The sequence below is a fragment of the Microtus ochrogaster genome, chromosome 4 (assembly GCF_000317375.1).
Source record: "Microtus ochrogaster isolate Prairie Vole_2 chromosome 4, MicOch1.0, whole genome shotgun sequence".
Lineage (NCBI taxonomy): Eukaryota > Metazoa > Chordata > Mammalia > Rodentia > Cricetidae > Microtus > Microtus ochrogaster.
In genome coordinates this window covers 54076646-54083092 of record NC_022011.1, presented here as the reverse complement: position 1 = coordinate 54083092, position 6447 = coordinate 54076646, and positions in this window count along the sequence as shown.

The window sequence follows — 6447 nt, the reverse complement described above, 5'->3', positions numbered from 1 at the left end:
AAAATACTCAAAACTGAATCTAAGAATATATCAAAAGTATACCCACCATGATCAAGTAGGTTTTGTCCCAGAGATGGAGCAAAAATTTCACAGTTCCTACACTGTTCTTTGTTTAAACTTTAAAAAACTTTAATTAAAATATGTTATTGTTCTCTAAAAAAAAAAATAAAACTAGTGTCTGCTTTTTAAAAGTAAATTCAATAATATACCTTTTTATCTTATCATCTCTATATCCTACCTTTAATCTACCCTTTTATCCTATCATGTCTACATCTCCCTTTTTTCTTTTCAAAATGAGAATCTTAAATCTAATTACCTTTGTTTAACTTTTTCATGACCATTACCAGTAAAAACTTGTAACCAACACCCCTAAATAATGACAAATACCCATAATCCATTGAACAACCAAAAACCACCCACCCCACCATTTGCAAATGTGGGCATCCTTAAATTTACTTTCTACTGTCTGGGGTCAACGGTATCTTTAGGAGATCCTGAAAAGAAAAATTTGGGTTAGTTGTCAAGTCCTGGAAAGGGTAGCTGTACTATTTTTTGTCCAGTCTATGTGTGTAAGTGCAAGACTTGTCTCAAGTTCTGACTAGAGTAGTCTGTTAGGCTAGATCATCTCAGCTAGCCACCTCAAAATTATTCTCAAAATTATGTAGTCCAAAGCCTATCCTCAGTTGATGTTTTTTCAGCATAGTGGTGTTATCACAGTCCTGGAGGAGTCTTCATTGTGGGTCCCCATTCTTTTTATAGAGACTTCAAATGTCACTGTTAGGCATGCTCATGAGTCACTGCAGAAAACTGATAGAGATTCTATTTTATTTGTTTCTTTATTTCCAGTAACACATATTTCATGGAGTTGAATGGACCTGAGTGTTGTGCATTTGTGTTTGGATAGCAATGCTGTTTTGGTTAATTCTTTCCTTGATTAGAAGGAAGTGTCCTTCATTATCTCTTCTGAATAGGTTTATATCTAAGTCTATTTTGGCAGGTATTAGGATAGCCATACTTGCATGCTGCTCGGTTATGACTCCCCATTCTTTTTCTCTAGTTGGTGCCTATTTTTAATGCTATGATATGTTTGTTCTCCAAAGCAGGTAAGTGTATCCATTCATTGGATAATTGAGGCTGTTAACCTTTAAAGTTATTCTTGAAAGGTATGTGTTGATTGTAGTCATTACTTTGACTGCTGTTTTAGTATTGTTTGTGCTCTCAGTGGTATTTTGTATTTCAGTAATTATGATTTCCTCTTTCTTCTGTCTCTTGGTTATGTTTATTTTTCTCTTCAGCCTGAAATATTGCTTTCTGATTGTGTTTACATTTTTCTGTCTTACACAATTTTTTTAGGTTCTTTATATCACAGAAGTTGACAAATAGTTTTTCTGCCTTTATTAGTCTGTGTTGTCTGGAATGCATTTTAAAACATGAAATGCATTACTCTGAGTGCTTTTAGTTTTCAAATCTTCCAATGAAAAATCCACTTTTATTCTGATGGGTTTTCCTTTACATGTGATTTAGTTTATTTTTCTCTTGTAGTTTTCACTATCCCTTCTTCTATATACTATATATTTTGATGATGGTATGCTGTGGAGATTTTCTTTTTTGGAATTGTTTATTTGGTATTTGATGTGCTTCATTAATAAGTATAAATATGTCTTTCCTTAGTTTGGGAAGACTTCTATAATCTCATTCACATGTTGATCTATACCACTGGACTGGAATTCTTGTCTCTCATTTATTACTATAATTTGAAACTTTTGTATTTTCATGGGAACATACATCTTCTTCATGCTCCTTTATTGCATTGGGTTTTTCACCATATTCAGTGCATATTTGGTCTATGCCCTTACTTCATCTTTGAGTCTTGATACTCTAGCAAAATGACAATAAAAGAGTTGGCAAAATGATTACTAATGATATTCTTCTATACTCATAGATTGAAGCCTAGCCCAAATGTCATCAGAGAGGCTTCACCCAGAAACTAATGAAAATGAATTTAGAGACTCACCACCAAAGGCAGAGCTCAGAAATCCTCAGACGAGAGGGAGGAAGTATTGTAAGACCCAGTGGGGTCAAGGGTACCACAAGAAAACAAATCCACAGAACTGACAATTCTGAGTCTATAGGCACTCAAAGAGCCAGGGAACTTGTATCAGACTAACCTAGGCGTTTGCATGTATGTCATAGTTATTTAAGTTGGTCTTCATGTGAAACTCCAAACAGTGAGAACAAGTTCGGTATCTGACTCTGTTGTCTGTTTTAAGGACCCCTTCCTCCTATTAGATTGTTTTATCCAGGCTTAATAGAAAAAGAGGTGCCTAGTCTCACTGAAATTATGACTGGCTAATATCCATGGGAGGCTTCCTGTATCTGAAGAAAACAGTGGAGGAGGGGGAGGAACTGGGGAGAGGGGAGGGAGTGGAAAATTTTACTGGGATGTAGAAACAAAAATAAATTAATAAAAAACTACAAAAGGATAATGATTCAATCCTCCTTTCTGGAGAGAAGAGATCAATTTATCAACATCATTATTCACATAATTCAGGGAGGACAATAGAGATAATCCTTTTCAATCTGAAGAACACTGAGTTTTCGATCAATCTTTCCTTAATATTGGAGTGAAATATTTTAGAAAATTTTAGAGCAGACCACAGGGTAGTTTCTCAGTTTATAATTATTGTTTATTGCTGACTCATTATGTTGGCATAGAACAGCATCTTTGTTCATAGCAATCCCAGTTTCTTTCAAATCTTCATCTTCTCAACACCCCCATTATAAAATACAAAGCTTGAAAATCACAGTCACATATACTGAAGACCCTTCATCTTTACTGGTTCTATTTTGTCCTTGTTCTTCTCAGTTCACACCTGTCTGTAAGCACTCATGCTTACTTACAGGGCCATACATACCTAGTATGGCCAAAAGGGGTCACAGCAAGACTAAGTTTGTAACCCTTTTTTAAAAAAAATATTTATTTATTTATTTATTTATTATGTATACAATATTCTGTCTGTGTTTATGCCTGCAGGCCAGAAGAGGGCACCAGACCCCATTACAGATGGTTTGTGAGCCACAATGTGCTTGCTGGGAATTGAACTCAGGACCTTTAGAAGAGCAGGCAATGCTCTTAACCTCTGAGCCATCTCTCCAGCCCCAGTTTGTAACTCTTTTAGTGAGAGCAATTACACTTTTTATACCTTTATCAGAAACAAAATATAAGAGCAATCAATCACCAGAATCAATTGTAGTTGCCAGAAAACAATGATGTTTGTAAATTTTATGGGCAAACAATATAAATTAATGTCTGAAACCACCTGTTCAGTGAAGCTTCCATACTTCCTTGACTTCCAAAATGACAGAGAGAAAGAGAAAGTGACCTGAATGCTTCACTGCCTAAAAGAATGTTTTGGTTTCTCAGGGACTGGAGGACACATTGTGCCCCAGGTACCATAGCCTCTAAAATGAAAGATACATGATTCATGCTTCTCAAGGAAGTAAGGCCAGGCCAACTTCACGATTTCCTATATCTGCCCTTTCTCCCAGACAACTTGAAATCAGACTAGAGTTCTTGCACCGTTGAGGTGCCTCATAATGTGTATCTAATCAAGTTTTACAGTTCTATTGGAGCCTCATGAGTCTATTGCTGCATGATAGAGAGACAGATGGAATACTCAGACTCTTCTACCGAAATTTCATAGTAGGGATAATTCATAAACAATGTAGGTATATTTCTCATATCTCTGGAGCTGGAAACCCCAAGATCAAGTCATCCACAGGTGTGGTGTTCAGTAAGAACTTATTCTTATAAATGTCAGCTACTTCTTCTTTACACATTTGACAGAGGACAGGGGTTTCTTCAAGCTTCTCATGGCAAAAGGCCATTCATGGTGATGAGGTTCTCATGAGCTAAATCCTTTCCAAAGGCATTATCTCAACTGCATTAAACAATGGATTTCAAAACACAAGTTTTGAGAAGATAAAGTAGTCAAACTATGTTAGAAGATAATTAGATGTTAGATATAAATGAGAGATGTGAAGGATAGACAAAAGGTAGATAGATATATAGATAGATAATAGAAAGACACACAGACAGACAGATAGATGGTATGATAGATGACAGATGACTGATAGATGATAGTAGTCCCACTGAAGTCCAAGTAGTCTCATAAAATCCAAGTTTGTTTTATGTCTCCCCATTTTGTTAAATAGTCTCTACATTTTTCCAAATTAACTAACATCTTGAGAACAGGATACATGTATTAATGCTGTATACCTCACAGAGCAGTGTCTACCACAGTGGCTTGTCCAGTGCTTTGTATTGTTAATTTCGTGGGTTTTTATTCACACATTTATATTTAAATGCATTAGTCCCCTGAAAAGTCAAACTTCTGCTCTCTGGAAAGGTGCATATTTTACAACACCATGGTTTATAATAGTAGTAATATTATGCAATTGCACATTACTCAATAAATTTCAGGCATATATGGACATGAACTGACTCAATCTGCCAGAACCTAAAGGGAATCACAGGTAAGCAGGATCTTTGTCACCAATCACACAATACTTATTTTTTATTGTCTTTGTTTATTAAGGATATATTTTACATCCTCAAAATTACACTAAACACAATTTTCTGTGAATGAAACTTCTGTTTGTATGATTAATCATTTTGAGTAATACATGTGCTAGTTAGATCTTAAACAGATACAGATGGTGCCCTCAAATAAAAAGGTAAATGCGGAGGATACATCTCTTACAAGGAGACTTTAAATACATAAAGTAGGGAAACTGCAAGAAAAACCATTTTAACTAATGCCTTAGTGCCACTGAGGACTTATTATCACTTCTAGATAATTGAGTACAAAGGAAGGGTAGTTGCTGGAGTCAAAAATTAAAGAATTCCAAAGTCACTACTGTTAGAGGGGCAACAGTACATCCAGCTTCAGAAAGAACCCAAGGAAATAGCTACTGATTTCCTCTCCCTCATTCTCCTGGAGTCTCCACATTAACCAAACCTAACCACTGAACAAGGGATAGGCACCCACTGCTATCAATCACATAAACCAGATTAGTGGAGTCAGAAAACAGTGTAGATAAGGATTGAAGAGGAGCTGAATGAGGAAATAACCAGCCAGGTCTGTGCAGAAGAAAGTGCCAAATAAGAAACACAGAGTAACTCAAACCTTCAGTATTGTTTCTTATGAGCTAAACAGTCATCTCAGAGACAAATTAAAAATGCATAGAAGTTAGGAGAGTGTGCAGAAAGCCTCTCACAAAAGGAATTAGGCTGATTGCGTACCACATATTTACACTCTGATTTGTGTGTGTGTGTGTGTGTGTGTGTGTGTGTGTGTGTGTGTGTGTCTTTTTGATCATTGAATTTCTCCACGATTCAAGACACTCATGACATGCTCATGATTCAGTCTCTTTATGGGTCATCCTAATAACAGCTAACTTTTTCCTCCAGTTATTTGTGTCACACAGAAAAGACATCATTTCATTTTCTTCATCATATGGCACTGCCTGCTTTCTGCTATGAGACAGCTGTCATGCATTCTGCGTCAACTTGGTGGCAAAGGTCTATTGGGAAAACTGCAGCCCCAGAGCTCATTAACCTTTTCACGAGCCTGGAGACAAGAGTTAGAAAGGTATGACTTACAGAAATAATTCCCCGTGAGCAAGTAGCAGCAATTTTCCAAACAGAAAGCACTAAAGAAGAGAAAGGAGAACACACAAAGAAAGCTGTGTGTGTTAACGAACCAGACTCTGCGCTTCTCATAGCAAATGGAAAATAATAAATGAAACGAGTTACTGCAGAATCGTTTAAAGGGAGGCCATGAGTAGGAGGACTCTGTGAGTTATTTCCTATAAATTTACATTTGCCAAGTACCTATGCCAAAAGACAAAGGGCCAAGCGACTGGAGAGGGCAACAGGACCATCTTTGACAAGTGGAGAGAGGAACAGGCTTGCCATCCACTATCAAATCTACTGCCCATCTTCAGCATGCATTCTTCCAACTGAAATAGCAGGGTACAGCAAAAGCAGTTATCTTTTGAAAGAGAAATCCATGCCTGCTTGCTCATGTGCTCTCTCCTTCTGCTCCCAATTGGGACCTTGGGAGCTCAGTCCGGTGCTCCAGTGTGGGTCTCTGTCTCTATCTCCATCCATCACCAGATGAAGGTTCTATAGTGATACGCAAGATATTCTTTAGTATTGCTATAGGATAGGCTCATTACAGGTTCCCTATCCTCAGCTGCCAAAGGAACTAACTGGGGACCTCGCCTTGGGCTCCTGGGAGCCACTCTAGGTTCAAGTCTCTTGCCAACCCTAAGGTGGCTCCCTTAACTAAGATTTGTGCTTCCCTGCTCCCCTATCCAACCTTCCTTTATCCCAATCATCCTGTTTCCCTAAGTTTCCCCCATCCTCCCCTTCTCACTTTT